This window comes from Chiloscyllium plagiosum, unplaced genomic scaffold (genome assembly GCF_037043375.1).
Source record: "Chiloscyllium plagiosum isolate Xiang-an unplaced genomic scaffold, Cpla_swu_hap1 HiC_scaffold_42, whole genome shotgun sequence".
Lineage (NCBI taxonomy): Eukaryota > Metazoa > Chordata > Chondrichthyes > Orectolobiformes > Hemiscylliidae > Chiloscyllium > Chiloscyllium plagiosum.
Genome location: NW_028270180.1, coordinates 43,994,618 through 44,012,079, shown reverse-complemented (window position 1 = coordinate 44,012,079; position 17,462 = coordinate 43,994,618). Strand labels below are relative to the sequence as shown.

At 41.1% G+C, this 17,462-nt stretch overlaps 1 non-coding gene across 1 annotated transcript; it reads left to right on the top strand.

Annotated features, from left to right (window-relative positions):
• Positions 1–15,353: 15,353 nt before the first annotated feature.
• On the top strand, positions 15,354–15,425 carry trnag-ucc (transfer RNA glycine (anticodon UCC)). Its single transcript has one exon. It is a non-coding gene; the product is annotated as a tRNA-Gly (tRNA).
• The last annotated feature ends 2,037 nt before the right edge of the window (positions 15,426–17,462 follow it).

The following is a 17,462-nucleotide window of genomic DNA, read 5'->3' as shown; positions in this document are numbered from 1 at the left end:
AAATAAATATCTCAGTCTCATGTTGGTTCATGGAGTGCCGAAGCACCTTCTCCTTCTTTAAGAGGCTGGGACATTAACTTTGATGTTCGTGGAGACATTGATTGATTCGAAGCATTGAAAGGAATCCTATCACAGATGCCCACGCTGTTGATGCTGAACAAAACAGCCCTTACTGGGAATTGAACGCGGGCTGCAGTGGTAAAAGTGCCAATTCAGAACCACGACATGACCAGGGACGAGTACAGCGGTCGGAGGCACGTAGTGTGACAGCCCTCAAATGTGTTGGACGCGTTCTCTGCAGAAACAACCACTTCACTATCCTCATTCCATTTTCCATCTCTTTGCCTTGTATGCCTTAACATCACAAATACAGATTGAATTTCTCTGAAGGTTGTGTTGATTTCATCACAATGAGTTGCAGATTTATCCATCACCATTGGTGGATAACGTTTTTACTGCTTATCTACTGAAAATGTTCTGCCTCGTACATTTATCGACTCCACTTGGCGTTTGTCCGAGAGGAAACATTTCTTTCAGCCGAACATGCCTTTATCTCTCATCGTTCTGCACATTTCAATCATGTTTCCTCACAATCTCCTCTTCTCCATTGAAAGTAGAACAGAAAAACTGATCGTTTCCAAAAAAAAAATACCCTTTGCTAAATATGCATTGTGTCATTTTCCTGAGCCTGATGTTCCAGTGATCTCCGGAACATGTCAGTAAAAATTGCTACATGAGCACTGATCTAACAACAGCAGTATGTAAATGGATCGATTGGTTTTAAGGTCCTAACTGTGGGATTGGGTCACGTTCGCCCAACAATATTGACTGCAGCTGCACAGACTGAACAATGTCAATGCGAGTGCTTGATAGCCAAATGCCTCAGGGAAATTGGAGAAGGAACCTAAAGCAGGGTTACTGATCGTGGGATGGGGAGAAATCTCCGAGAATTGGTGCGTTTAAATCCTGATACATAGACAGCAGAGATGTGAAAGGGCCAGGGTTTGAAGGAGAAAAATCATCACCTCGACGAATATTTTCATGTCAAAAAAGATTGATTCGCTCCTGCTTTTGTGAAGCTTGTCTTACTCTGCATAAAACGGGAACAAGTGACAATACTGGAAGTCAAATTGGAGATGATCTTTCTGCTGCCACTACGCAAAGCACTAACCACTGCACGATACCGGCACCGCATGGAATAGCATGATGCAAAAAGCAGTAAAGATAGTGGCAGAGGATATGTTAGGAACAGGTCTACATGAACAGTAGGAATACTTGACAAACAGTGAATGAGAAATGCAAACTCATGGTTGGCTGAATGGTTAACTTCGGTATCTCTAGAGTCGATGGATATTTCATCACTTAGTTTGTTGAAGGCGAAGATTGATATAGTCCTCCAGAAAATGAAAGAATCAGGGAATAGCGCAGGGAATTGCTGGAATGTATTTCTGCAAAAGAAATTTAGTTTACCATCGGTTGCTTTAGCAATTTCGTCATGCAAGGAAGAAACCATTGCTGTGGAATATCATATAGTGCCAGGTTTCAGGCCTGGAATACGAGAAACTGTGTGGTGCAGCAGCGAAGATCAAACTGAAAATGCGGATGGGGATGAGGCAGTGGATATGAGTTCAGAAATGAAATCATTGAGTGTGAAATATTTCACCGAAAGTACAGAGTGAATTGAAATGCCGGGGACTGGGAGTTCCAACATTGCGTGGAGCAGTTTCTATTGACGTAGTATACGTCGCATCAGGCTGGGAGCTCCAACCTGAACTGCAGCAGCTTCCATTGACACGAAGCAGGGAGCACTGGGATATCAAGCTGGAAGTTCCAACTGTATCTGGAGCAGATACTATTGACATCTGCACTGAGAGAAATGGAGGTAATGTTTTCGCTCTCTGAGCTATCCATATGGCTAACTCTGCTCTGGGCAGAAAGGGAATTTTTTTGCTCATTTCATTTTATTGAATTTCTTGTAAACTCGCACAGGCCGTTAAAATACTTTCTGACTTCGAAAATTAGCTTGAATACGATGTTGTGATTAGGCATTAGTTGATCAAAAGTGATGGAGCAAAATCAGTGCAGTGAATTTGAAATTCATCAGATGAGCGGAGATCCCATTGAATGGCTGAGTAGACACAAAGTGAATGGAAGTTTCATGAGGATGAATGTCTTTTCGTTACAAAACCTCCCACTGCACAAAGAGTGGATCATTGGAGTGAAGCAGTAACGGTGGTTATCTTTCCTGGTTATTCAACTTTGAACATGAGTACGATTGGTCATGTCCGTGTTTAGATCACAACTCTGCAGTATACCAACCTCAAGCACGCGCGAGCACAGTGTCACAATGGATAATGCGCTTGGTTACGGTCCAGAGATTGTAGTTAAAGTTTCGACTTGGTTCAAGAGCAAGACTGGCTGGCTTCAAATTCACATACAAGTTAATTTACCGCACAATGTAGCACATACAACGGGCCAGTCGCACAATGGATAACATACCTAACTACAGATCTACTGTGTGGAGCTTCGATTCCAACCTGGCTTGCGGGCAGCACTGACTTTACTGCACTTAAAACTGACTGTTCTGAAACCGAAATGATCAAAACAAACCCAACTCCCGGACTGAGAATCAAAGCCGGGTGACAGCGAAGAAAGCGAAAAAAATAGACCCGCTAGCCCACCATGGACAGCTACACGAATACCACGTATGTGTAGAATGACAGCCCTCAAGGTCGTTGTACATGCTTTCGTCAGATGCAATCGCTTGACTATCTTTATTCATTTTCATCACTTGGCCTTGTATGCATTAACAACTCAAGTTCAGATCCGTGTATTTCTGAAGGTTATGTGGGTTCGCCTCTGCGCATCCCTTCAAACAGTGAATCTAGATTCAACCATCCGCTTGCTGATGAGATTTTTCTGCATATCTCCTCAAGCCTTTCCACCTCTTAACTTCAGTCTACGCCCCTGCTGATCGGTCAAGAGAAAACGTTTCTTTTAGTCTGCATTGTCCATGTTGCTCATTACTTAGTGCATATGAAACATGTATCCTCACAGTTTCCTCTGCCTTAAGAAAACAACCCCAGTCAAAACAATCTGTCTTCATAACCTAAACTTTTCAACTTGGTAAATTTCTGCAAGGTTTCCAGTGCGATCACATGACTCCTGTAATGTGAATTGCAGAACTGCACGCAATATTTGGGGGGAACCGAATGAACAAATGAAATAATTGACTGGAGAAAGCCACAGAAACTTGTCATTTCCAATAAAACATCTTTTGCTCAATCCTGCGCTGTGCACTTACCCTGAGCCCAATGTTCCAGTAATCTATTGTCTGTGTCAGTAAAAGCTGCTCCATGAGGATTAATTACAGAACAGCTGCATCTAAATGGATTGAATTGCTTGCAGATGCTGACCATGGAATTGAGCATTTTCACCCAAAACAGTGACCGCAGCAGTACAGAATGAACAGTGTAAATGTGAGTATTATATTGCACAATACCTCAGTGAAATGGGAGGGTGGACGTTTAGGCGAGTTAGTTCTTGTGGGAGGGAGAGATTTCTCCGATAAAGGGTGGTTATGATATGTGAAACGCAAAGATGTGAGATAGCGGGTGTTTGAAGAAGGAAACTTATCACCACGTATTATCATTTAAAACAAAGATTGATTTTCTCAGCGTTTGCTAAGCACATATTACATGGAGTAAAACGGGAAAATGCCGATTGCTGTCACTGTGATTCGAGCAGAACTTGCTGTGTTTACAATGCCAAGGAAGAACCATTTCATTATCCTGGCGCCACATGGAAAAGCACGATGCAAAAAGCAATAAGGATCGGGGCAGAGGTTATGCCAAGAACAGAAACACACGCACAAAGGAATACTTGTCAAACAGTGACTGAGATGTGGGAACTCAGATTCGGTTGCATATATATCGCTTCTATGTCCAGAGAGACTGTAGAAATTGCAACACTGAGATTGTAGGATGTTACGTTTGCGAGATAGCTACAAAACTTCAAAGGGTCATGGGATACTGCAGGGTATCGCTGAAGTGTATTTCTCAATAACAGTGTATTTTAACATCGGTTACTTCACCAATTTCCTCACTTATTGACGTAATCATATAATGGCATGCCATATAATCCCAGTTCAAGGGCGTGGAATCAGAGAAATTGACTTGCAGTGCACCCAAAACTAATTGGAAATGGTGATGGCGTTCAGCGCGAGCATGTGGCTGCGAAAATGCAATTGGTGAGCGTAATGCCATTCTCTGATGATACAGAGGCGCGTGTAATATCGAGGCTAAAAGCTCCCGCCTTAACGACAGCGGCTTCAATTCCCACGCATTAAGAAGCTGTGGGACTTCAGGCTGGGAGCTCCACTTTCACCTGAAAGAATTTGTATTCACATGGAACACGGAACTTTGGGACATCAGCTGGTAGAATAGATAGTCAACTATTTTATTCTTAAGTAAGTAGTTTTCAGCAGGATACTTGTTTGTGGATTGAAAGAACTGGGACAGTCTAAATTACAAATAAGAATTCTGCAAAGAGTCAATTCTTGGAGAAGCATCTGTGCAGAGAGATGCAGAGGAATGTTTACGTCATCTGCCGTTCTAATATGTTTGACTTTGCACTGGACTAATTTCCATGAAGGGATTTTTTTGCTCAGTTCACAGTATTCACTTTCCTGCATATTCGCAAAAGTCGCTACTGTACTCGAAACCTCTGAAAATTAACTGGTATATACATTGTGGTGATTAGGCTCACATTCACGTCAGTGATGCTGAAGAAGTGGATTCGAAATTCATCACATCACATTCCATTAAATGACTAAGCAGACAGAGTGTGAATGGAAGCTTCATGAGGACATATGTGGTTTTTTTTGGAAAATTCATTGCTTTGAAAAGTGATGAAGATTAGACTGAAGCAGTGACAGTGATTATCTTTATTGCTTGTTCAACTGGTGAACATGACTGCTATTAACCGTGTCCGTATTAACATCACGGCTCTTAAGGCTGTGCATCGGGCCAGTAGCGCAACGGATAACGCGCCTAACTACAAATCCGGAGACTTTGGTTCGAACCCTACCTGGCTCGCAGGCAGGGTAGATTTTAATCCCGCTTAAAAACTGATTTTTCAAAACCCGAAATAAGGTGTGAGCTCCTCATCTGCAGGAACGAGAATGCCTTCATTAAATGTACCTGAGAACATGAGAGTCAATGTCCCAGCGTCATCACAGGAGGGAAGCCAAATAGTCGCGCAGGTGACTTATGGGCACCTTTCCATTTCATAAAGCCACCGATCGAATAACTGTTGCTCGCGGTGATGCTCTGCTTTGAGCATTTTTCAAAACTCTTTGGCCCGTGAAATCAGAGAAGAATGAAGGGTTAACTGTCCAACTGATCTTTATAGAGTGTGAGTTCTGGAGTCTCCTACCTGCTGACTGATAAAGTTTTCCTACCAGTCTATTCAAAGCTTTCTGCATCTTATCTGAAATCTACAAACCCTGGTGATCGATCAAGAGCAAATGTTTCCTTTAATCTGTAATTCCTTGCTCTTCATTATTTCGTACACGTCAATCATGTCTCCTCACAATCAGCTCTGCTCTGAGAAAAACAACATTTTGAAAGTCTTGTGTTCACTGAAATTTCTTGTCTGTTTTTAACAGTTCGGTGAATGGAATAGTCCCACTGCTAACATTCAGCACAAACTTTCAGCAAAAACCACACAATGCGGGGAACCTTCGTACTGCTCTTTTCGTCAACAATGTGTAAAAGTCCCCTGTAACTTTCGATTTCGCATCCCGTGGGGCTATTTGTCCCTGTTCAACGACGTTTCCCAGGAAGGTCACTTTGGCTTTGGCAGATTCATTTTCAGCTAGGTTTACAAACCAGTTTGACTTCCGAATTCGATCAAAAAAGCCCGATAAATGCTGTAAATATTCAATCCACGAGAGTCTGAAAGTCACCAGGCACAATATACACCAATTAGTTGTGTATTCGGCAATTACCCTGTCAGTTAACCTCTGAAATGTGGCTGAAGTGTTTTTCGTACAAACGGCATTACTTTAAATTTCTGCAGGCCAGTTGGCGTTACAAAATTGCCTTTGATCTTTCTGACAAAGTTCCCTACCAGTAACCTTTGAGGAAGTTTAACTAAGAAACGCAAGTTGCTCCTCCAATCTTTCCCACACAGTCCTCCAACTGCAGATATGTATACGCATCAGTCTTTCTAACAACATTGATTTTGTGGTAGTCCACACATAACTGTTGGGTCTTTTCTGCCTTTGGCACCATGATGATGGGTGAACTCTATTCATTGAAACTCACTTCGGTTATGCAATTTTGGTGCATACGTGACATCTACTTATGAACTTGTACATCTTTAAAGGGTTATGCCTGCAAGGATGTTACAGAGTCAGAACAGCATCTCCTATATTTATATCATCTACAATTAGATTATTAATTCCCAGTATATTTCAGCAGATCTCCCCATGCAAGAGTAATAACTCTTTCGATTTTCTTCTGGAAGATAACGGAATAATTTTACCAATTTTGGACAACTTTTGCATTATCCAATTTTATTTCAGGAACGTCCAATGCAGAATTCCCTGACATTGGTTCTTCCCAGTGTGTCGTAGTCAATAACGCATTCTCCTCTTGCGTTCGTTCTCTGCCAAAATACCGTTAGAGGACATTCCCATCACATTCTGTGAGATTCTTTCATGACTGGAGTCCCTATCAAGTAACTAACCTCACTCAATTTCCTCTCAATTTGATAAGGTATTTTAAACCTTACTTTAAAGTTTCACCGACAAATGAATTTTAAATAATTGCATTATGCCCAGCGGCAAAATTGTGATTTTTTTGATTTCTCATACACTCCCTGCTTCACCATTTGCTGTGATACTTTTAAATACAGTCTCGACAACTCCCCAACATTATTTAGTTCAACTCTAAAATTTGACACATCATCCAAATGCGTGGTCTCTGTAATCTGACTTATTAGTTTTTCCTTAATAAATTTTAATGGTCCTCTTACTTTATGCCCAAAACTGGTTTCAGACGGACTTAGTTTGGTGGATTCTTTTGGTGCATCTCAGATCGCAAACAGCACTGACGCAACTCCCTTATGGAAATAATCTGGCTACTCCGAACCATAAAACTTCAATATAGTCTTTAATAATTGACCTCACCTTTCCAGTGCACTCTGTGATTCTGGATTGTACACAGTAGATTTGAATCGTTTTATTTCCAATCTATCTATACACTCCTTGAAAAGTTTTGACGTGAAGTTTGACCCTTGAGCTAATTGTATCTCTGATTGTAGTCTTAATCTCGTTCTTTTAAAAAACCGTAATTCGTCCACTATCCTTTTAGCTGTCATATTGCACGATTGAACAGCATTTGGAAATCTCGTCAAGACATCCTTTTTCTGTTAATTAATACTTATTCCCATCTTTTATTGGATGTAGGGATCCTCACAATGAATGAAGACACTTAAGAAAGATTTCTCGAACGCTGTGATAGATATTAAAGGTGCAGGATTTATTATTTCCAATGGTATTCCTATTAGTTGAAATGTATGACACGTCTGGCAAAATTCAAAGGCATTCCCCTGCAAGCCAGGCCGTAAAAATGTCTTTGTATTTTAGCCTCCGTTTTCATCACGCCGACGTACCCTCCAATTTGTGGCACATGCGGCACTCGCAGCACCACTTTTCTGTACCTACTGGAAAAATAAATTCTGCCCATTTCTCACTTGCTTGAATATGTGTTGCTCTCCATTTTTTCCTTAACATATCATTTGCTAAGTAATATCACACGGGGATGCATTCACTCTCCTTCCAAGTACATGTCTTCTGATCCAACTGCTTTAATTTTTCATCTTTCTGCTGTAACTCAGTTGCATAGCAGAGCTGAATATATTTGCATTATTAACGCTCGTCCCCTGCTGTGTCCCACTTACCTGATAAAAAAAAATGTAATCATATTTCAGCTTCCTTATCCGTGCCTTTTGATTTGTTCTGCTTCAGCTTGTGACTCTGTGATCGCGTTAAGGCACAATCTGGGAAAGTTCCTTGATAAACGTCCTGCATTGCTGCACTTGCCTGCATCTCGACTGGCTTTTCAACTGGAGAAGGCAGCACGCTTACCGGTGATTGAGCTATATCATTTGCAAGCACAAATTGTATTCTTGGAGCTGAGAGTTCCACCAGAAATTCCCCACTCTTTCTGCCCACTCTAGCCTCACTGTACATAACTCAGCAATTTTTCGTCCCACCATGAATTCCCGTATACATAGTTCTTCAGGAGTACATTTTTTCCCCTCCTTCTGAATCACAGACAGGCACGATCCTGTGTCCCTGAATATTGTTACCTCTCTATCTGCTACCCCTGGTCAAGGTAAATGAACTTTAACTTTGCAGGTATATTATTAAAGCAGATCTGCCACTTCCCCTTTACCAACCTCTGATTGGCTTGTGCACTCTGATGCAGCTTTCCACCCTCCACTGTGCTTTCTATGGCCATGCCAACAAAACATCCAGGCTTGTTTCGATTTCCTACATCTGACTTACCAGTGCTTTCCCTCGTTCTCCAACACAGACTTCATGTGGCCTACTTTATTGTAATGAAATCCTCAGATCTTGTTCCCTTCAAGAGTTCCCTATTTACCCTGTGATAAGTTATCCTAATGATTTTCACAGAGATTTCACTTTCCCTTTCCACGTGAGGATTTCTCTTTGCCCCAATTTCGATCCCTCAGACTTAAAATGATTCTGGAAGCCCATCCTTGTTTTATGGACCACTTCATAACAATCAGCCATTTCAGCTGCTAACCTTGTCGTTTTAACAATATGCTCTTCCAGAGTAAGCTTATCTTCAGCCTTTATCTCCAGCCTTTTAAGGTGAATTCCTTTAATAATTACCAATTTCTGAAGTTCAAGCCCTGTCTCCCTTTCTCTCTGCTCTGCTGCTCTCTCTTCTTCCCTATTTCTACTTCGAATCGTATCTCAAACTGCCTCAAATCTGGTGTCCTTTCCTTATCTCTCGAGTCTAACTCAAGCTGCTTCATTTTCAAATAAATTTTAACCATCTTTACAAATTCTCATGATTTTTTCAGCTTAGTTAAATGCTGAGCTACTGCGGGAATGATCTCTCCTTTCCTCACAGAAAGAGGCAAATACAACCCCAGTATGCCTGCTAATTCCAGAAACCCGGCCTGAATTATTTTTTTGTAAAACTACCAACTTGACATCGTCCATAGCAAGACAACTCTTTGTACCTAAATGAGACATTGCTTTCCCAAGCATTGTCTACCCCAATCCAAATGAACACCGGAAATAAAGAGCTGGAAATGTGTTGCTGGAAAAGCGCAGCAGGTCAGGCAGCATCCAGGGAACAGGAGAATAGACGTTTCGGGCATAAGCCCTGCACATTTTCAGCTCTGATCTCCAGCATCTGCAGACCTCACTTTCACCCGAAATAAAGACGCAAGCACCTATCAGTTGCTCTTTTAATCCATCAACTACCTTCCAATTTGTTATGGATGAGGCAAAACCATTCCAACGTTATTAAGCAGACAACCTAGACCGTAACGTTATATTTATTTCGTTAAGCGTACAGTGAAAATTACCCGAGTATGCTAGGTACCAAAATTATTCACAAAATGACGGATTGAAAAATAAAAAACAGAATATTGGATACCCACAGAACTTAGTCTATCCAAAGTAGACTTATTTATGCTGTTCTGAAAATATACAACAATCCTAAAAAAAACCCTTAAAAACAGTAAAAATGAAACAGAAGCTTACAGTTAAAAATTAGAAGGGCAGAAGGAGAGAGGTTATTAGTTAGTGCACCACTGCTGCAGGATCTAAAAACCGGAATTTAACTTTCCAAAATGACCACTCTTTTTCCATTATACAGTTCATTTCTAAAACATTAAATCTTTGGGCTTAAGCCTCAGCTGTTTACGGAGAAACGAAAGGCCTCACAGTGAACACTTTCATCTCTGTAACACTTCATCCGATTCGGAGCCTGAACTGTTTTAAAATGCCTTTGATAAAAAAGATATCAAGAGACATTAACCTTGAGAAAAAGTACAGCTCCGTTTCTTTTTTAAAAAGAGAACATCTTTGTGAGAGCCCAGTCCCTCCAAACTTTCTTCATAAGTGAAACTCTTCGAACAGCCAATATCCTGGTAAATCTGTTTTGCACCGTTTCCAAAGCTATCACATCCCTGCTCTAATGATAATTGCAGAAAGACACACAGTACTCCAGCTAGAGCCGATTGAGCAAATGAAACTAACAACTTAGAAAGCCACAGAAACTGCACGTTTCCAATAATGTGACTTTTACACAATGATGCCCCGTGGAGACAGTCAGATGTGAGAACTCAGAGCCGACAGTGTGGTGATAAAAAACACAATAGGTCAAGCAGCATGCGAGAGCGGGTGAGTTGATGATTCGGGCATAAACCCTTCTGTCGCATGCGAGACAAACTGCAACATTCATTTCCCCATAAATATCAGGTCATTCAGATCACTAAAGAAAAGAAAAATGCAGAGGCTGAATATCTGAGAGAAAAGAAATAATTGTTGTAGAATTCAGCAGCCTGTCAGTTCAACTGAATGTTTGGATATTAAAATTGGTAAAGGAAAAGAAATAACTGCTACGGTCTGTTTCTCAAAAGATAAAAAGGATTTCATGGACTGGAATGTTTCGATCAGGCAATGCATGCTCACCTTGCCAAGTGCTGATAGGAATGGAGGAATATATATTTGCTTCGCCACTGCTGAACAGATGAAAAATATCATTTTGCCTTCCGAATCAGTTGATGCTCCTGCAGAAAAGTCAATGTGACTCATAAACCCAGCACAGCCAGTTCGATGTGCATTTCAGAGTCCCGCAACATCACATTTTATTTAAAAGATCTTTATTGATTGTTCCTTATAAATATGGCATTCTCCATTTCATTATGCATTGGACAATATTGTACCCACTCACTTATTCATTGGTACATCACTCAATTTTAGTATCCCTAACGTTCCATTCACGACTTAACTACTAAACTACTTTCACGAAAAAAATGCTTATTTTTAAAACCGAACACTGAGCTGAAGCAATGCCTGTTGGAAATCAACCATCATTCTCTCACTCTCTATACCTTATTTAGTGTGTCTCAGTGCCTGTCACCTTAAACCTGTGCCCTCCAGTTCTGAACTTCACCATCCTGCGCAAACGATTTAGTCCAGTTGCCTATCCATGCCCCTCATAATTTTATAAACCGTGAGAACTTACACGCTGCCTGGAACATTCCAGCGAAAAAGCCCCTGCCTACCCCATCTCCACGCTTAACTCAAGCCCTCAGTTCCCCACAACATCCTTGTAACTCATTTGTGCACAGTTTCAATTTTCACAAAATCCTTCTTGTAGAAGTTGACCATCACTGCAAGCAGTATTCCGAATGTGATCTCGCCAATGCTCTATATCGCCACAACATGACATTCCTACTTGAATAATCGACTTTCTGACGAATGACAAAAAGCGTGCCAAGTACTTTCTTCACCATCTTGTCTACTTGTGACACCATTTTATCTGCTTTTATAAATATTGCCTTGACTGATAAAGTTGTGATTGTCACGATGTTCTGCTGCCTTGACGGATATGTTGTCCAACATGCAAAGTCTCTCTGGTCCTCTGGGTTTCCTCGTGTCCTGCCATTCATTGAGTAATCCGTTGGTGTGTTTCTTCCAATGTGCATCACCTCATGCTTTTCATGGTTAATTTCAACCTCCCCTATCTGAATTTAAAATTTGACAAATCCATCTCTGAGCTCCTCCATCCTAAGACCTTCTTCCTCACTATTAACCATTTTGCTAATATTCGCATCATGGATAACTCTGCTTCTCATTTCCCCCGAATTTGTTCTATATTCTTTACACACATCCACAAACGACATGGGACCCAGCATTCATCCTTTTGTTACACCATTGAATATCAGTTCCAATCACACAAACAGCCTTCTATCACCATCCTTTGTCTCCTACCACCACCAAATTAAGTTTGGATCCAACTTGCAAGGGACCTTAAATCCCTTTTCACTTTTATCCTCTTACCAGTCTCCAGTGTGGTGTCGTGTTAAAGGCTATGTTGAAATCCACACAAACAACATCAACTTTACTGCCCTCGTTAAAAAACCCGATCACTTGCCAATGAAATATATTTAATCCAATCTGTTAGGCATGACATTCTGTAACAAAGCCGTGATGACTCTTCCTGATGAAACCTTGCCTGGACAAGTGGCAGTTAACTCTCTCCTACAGGGTTTGCTCCAAAAGGTTCCCTTTAACTGATGTGAGACTCACTGCTGTGTGATTCTCTGGTTTATCTCTCCTTTTCCTGCTGAAAAGTGGAACTGCGTTAGTCCAGTCCACTACAAACTCAAAGAGGAAAGTAAAACATTTCCTCCATTGAGACAGAGAGGAACATAAGATACAAATCCGTCCTGAATTTGGAGTATGCCCACTTCAAGCCGCTCAGAACCACGAACACTTCATCAGTCCCTATATCAAACTTTTTCAGAACCTTTCCATCCCACGTCCTGCATTCTGTTCCTATATCTTAGCACAAGAGGACTGTTCGCTTGCTGAACAAGTAAAGTGATTTACTAAGTTATCCCATTTGCTGACACAACTCTACTGTCACACTGGAAGGAGAACATTCAGATATTCTAACTCGAAAATGCTGTATTAAGACTTTGTGGTTATAAAATATTTTGTTTTGATAGCCACAGTCTATTACAGCGAGAAATGGTGTGAATTTTCTCTAACTGAAAAACATTCACTTAATTCCACCTCTTGTGGAGATTCCTATCTGTTCCCATCTGACATGACCGAGATTTAGCTCTCTGTTGTTTTCCATATTCAGAACAGAACTGCGGCACAAATCCAAGCACATGATTTCTTTATTTATTGACCTACGAAGTCGATGCCAATGCCTCACGTTGTAATGGGATTCATCAACAAGAGAACTTTTCAGGATTAACACAGTTGTGTCTTATGTGCAAGGGGTCAATACACAACCACTGTATCATGCTTCCTCAGGGGCAAGACAAAAGATGCTGGAAAGAGAAATCGGAGTTAACATTTTCGGTGCAGTGATGCCGTCCTTAGCATTGATTATTTCCAGGAAAAGTTTGGTCTATATGCAGAAGATATGTGGGAGCGGGTACAGTAATTAGAAGTGAACGAGCTGTCGGGATAGAGCCGAAAGAGACAAACTAACAGTTGGACATAGGAATTGATAATGATTTGTTTGGAGCATTAACAACTGTTCACGGAGACTGTTTATGATTAACCATAAGTATTGTGTAATGGCTGCTATGCTATAACTAGGCCTGGTGGGTGTGTCGGGGGCCAGGACATGGGAGACCTCAGGCCTCTAAAATGATTGAAATTGGTATGGATGGTCGCGGGGTGCTCAAGCAGAAAATGGCCTGTTACTTTTTCAGCATGCGCTGAGCTATGGTGGAACACTGCAGTAAGCCTGAGATAGAGACGTTGGCGAGGAATCTTGGTTCTTTGCTAAAGGAGCAGTCAACTGGAAGCTCTGGGACATTTTTGGCGATAGAACTTTGTATTCTGCAAAACGGTCATTCAATCCAGACTTCATTTCCCAAGGTAATGGCGACCACAATATGAGCAGTGAATCTATTAGACTGGATTGTGTGAAGATTAGGGAAAGTGTTGCTGCACCTAGAAGGTGTATTTGAGCACTTGTGTACTAAGCAGGGAGTTCAGAAATGGACAAGTGAGGAGAAGTAAGAAGCAAGAAGAAAGGATAGCTTAGAAGATATTATTAGAGATGTTGTTTATAAATGTGTAAGAAAGCGACCATAAAGGAACTATACCTGAATGCTCGTACTTTTCGGAAGAAGGTTGGGGATATAACGGCATAAATTATCACGAACGAATACAATTTAGTAGACATTGCAGATACATGGAGACAGCATAGTCAAGACTGGGAGGTAAATATTCACGGGCATGAGACAATTTGGAAGGACAGAAATGGTGGTAAGGAAGGTGGTGTAACTCAAACATTCAAGGACAATCTCAGACCGATGCTGACAGATGATATACGTTCTATGGAGAAAGAGTTTGAATCCATTTGGGAGGAAAGTAGAAGTTCTAAGAAGAAAATGTCATTGACTGTCTGAGTCTACCGGCTTCAAATTTTAAGATCACATTGGGGAGGGCAGGAAACAAAGACATAAACAACACCTGAAAAAATGGTATGGCAATTATCATGCGGGATTTTAATCAACATGTCGATCGGTCGAAGCAGCTCAGTCAGCGTAGCCTTGATGAGAAGAGTATTGAGTATCTGCGATAGATTCCTTAACTACTGTGTAATGGAACAGGCCAACAAGGGGAGAGGCCAAATTAGATTTGGTACCGGGTAATGAACATGGCAAGGTGATGGATTTGGCGGTAGGTGAGCACTTTGGTGATAGTTACCAAAATTAAATTATGTTTACTTGAGCTTTTCAAAGGGATAGGTATACACCGGAGGGCAAGCGCTGCTGCTGGGGGAAAGAAAATTGTAATGCGATTAGATAAGATCACGCATGCACAGGTTGGGCAAGGAAACGGCAGGGAATGGGCAGAATAGACGTGATGAGCTTATTCAAGGAGCAGGTTCTGTGTGTATTTGATAAGTATGTAACTGTCAGAGAGGGAGGAAATTGTCAATTGCAGGAGTCATGATTACTGAGGAAGTTTAGGAAAGACCTGAAGAGAGACAGAAGATGAGCCAGGATGGTAGTTGAGAATTTGTTGGCAGATAGGATAAGGGAAAATCCTATATCTTTCCATAGTTACGTAAGGACTAAAAGAATGAATAGAATAAAATATGGCCAATGAAGGACAGTCGTGGTAAGTAGTGCGTGGAGACAGAAGTGATGGGGGAAGCGCAAAAGCAATATCTTTCGTCAGGATTCGCTCTGGAAAAACAAAATGTTGTAGAGGACAATACTGAGAAACAGTCTACCAGACGAGATCGGATTGAAGTTCCCAAGGACGAGGTGTTGCAAACTCTGAAAATGTGAAAATATATAAATTCCCGTGGGCCGGGTGGGATTTATCCTAGAATTCTCTGGGAAACCAAGAATCGGATTTCCGAGCCTTCGACTTTGATCTTTATGTTGTCATTGTCCAAAGGTGGAGGACCAGAACACTGCAGGATAGTAAACGTTGTTCCCTCATTCAAGAAGTAGAGAAAAACCTGGAAATTATAGACCATTGACCCTTGTTATGTGTGTTTGGGAAAAGGGACAGGCTAGCTGCTAGCGCGGTGGTGGTGTAGTGGTGAGCATAGCTGCCTTCCAAGCAGTTGATCTGGGTTCGATTCCCAGCCATCGCAGTGTTGCGGTTTTGCAAGGAAAAGTCTTGAGCACCAACGTTACATTCTGTGGCGAAATGGATTTGTCAGGTTCCTTGAGGGTTTTCATGGCGATGGTTCCTGTTCATTGCCGTGACAATCCGAGCAGCGTTGCTCGAAAGCTTTACTCTCTGCTGCCCATTGCTTATTTGAATATTGTTCGCAACATAAGGTTCGTTTTGTTTTGTTCGAAAAGTGAGAGATTGCTATCGTCAGAAACCTTAAATAATTACAGAAGCCGATGGGAATTCGGAACAGATCCAACAGCTTCTACCGTGGACAGGAAGGAGGTTTAAATGCGTCAAATTTCTTCAAGGTTAAAATACGTTCGCCCCTCAAAACCATTTGGAAGGTTAAGAATTACAAACATCACATTATAACTTTTCCTAATCCATTCAAGTTTCACAATATCATTCCGGTAGCAGGAAGACCAGTTTGGTATGTTTTATGCAATGTTACTATATTCGAACATTGACTGTTTCGTAGTTAAATGATGTTTCATTTCGTTAAGTTTTCTAATAGATTTGGGTTAGTCCACACTTTGTTTTTTGTTTGTGTTACAACGATAGTGAAAGTAAATTATGTTTCACTTCAAGCCTGGAAGTTTCACCAATTGAATTGCATTGCCGTACATTTGCCTTCAGGAGAAAAGAAAAAGGGATCTAGACAATCTTCTGAACTCATAGGAGTTTGATCTGGTTCAAACCCTCCTCAATTTCGGTCAATAGATGTTCCGACAGTCCGCAACAATGATTTTCACAGATTAGAGGAGGATGCACAGACATCGTTATTAATTGTTATTGCCTTGGACATGAGACATTTGGGAATGATATTCCTCAGACCATCGTCTGTCTGCTCAGCCAAGGTTAAAGGACTGGAATCCGGCAAAATTGGGAACAACACAATTCCCAGGAGACTGAGAGGTTACTAACAGAACGGGAGGTGGAGAGTCGGGAGCAGACCTACAGGGACAGTCCGCTCTGATCGCTGACCCTTCACCCTCAGTAAATCCAGTGCCAGGAATAACTGCCATTAGTCAGAATGACAAAATGTTGTCATGGAAAATAAAGAGCATGAAAGTAAGGGAAGGCTTAAAGCATGAACCCCACTGGCGATCTGTTGCAAGGGGTCTGTAGAATGCAGGATGAGATAAGAATAGTGGAATTCTCTCACACCAATTAGCAAAGAAAGGTTGACGCTGAAAGTTCTCGATGGTGAGATTAGATTACAGTTAGTAAAGTTAGGCTTCCTGTTAAGTATCATTATGACTCGATTGGGAACATAAATATTTGGGACATGACATTAAGTATCAAATTAATAGTTAATAGAGTCAGCCTGATTGAGATTATTGACAATAAATGACTTATTATGACATCGGGAAAATATGAAGTAGGATCTGGAAAGAAAGACTATTGTTGCGAAAGCTGACATTAAATATCTAACCGTCACATGAGAATAACGTTAAGTAGAAAGAACAATTAAAGAGATGATGGGAACTAACATCACTGGTTTATTGTGTAGCGAGTGTGAGGTACTATGATTAATATATTTAGACATGCTGATAAGCAAACAAAGTATGGGAAAAATTTATAAAAAAAACCATGGACAATGAATTTCGAGAGCATTCGAGAATCTGCTTTCTCGGTGTCACGGTTTTTCGTTTGCAAATAACAGACTGACTTCTTAAAGAACACTCTACGTCTCCTGGTGATTTTAGATACTTTTTCCACGACAAAACTCAGCAGGTCTGGCAGCATCCATGCAGAGAGAATCGTGGACAATGTTTAACAACTTCATCCGAACTCAATAATCTCCCACAGGTACTGCCAAACCAGATCGTTTTGTCAGCAGTTTCTGATTTTGTTTCAGATTCCCAGAGGCCACAGTTCATTACATTAACCTTTAAACCATTGCAGAAAGTTCTTTGTGGTTCTTCACATGGAAATTTTCTATTTGAGGAACATTTTCCTGCCCCCATTAGAAACAAGAAACCCTGCAGCAGATAAAACAGATGCTTTA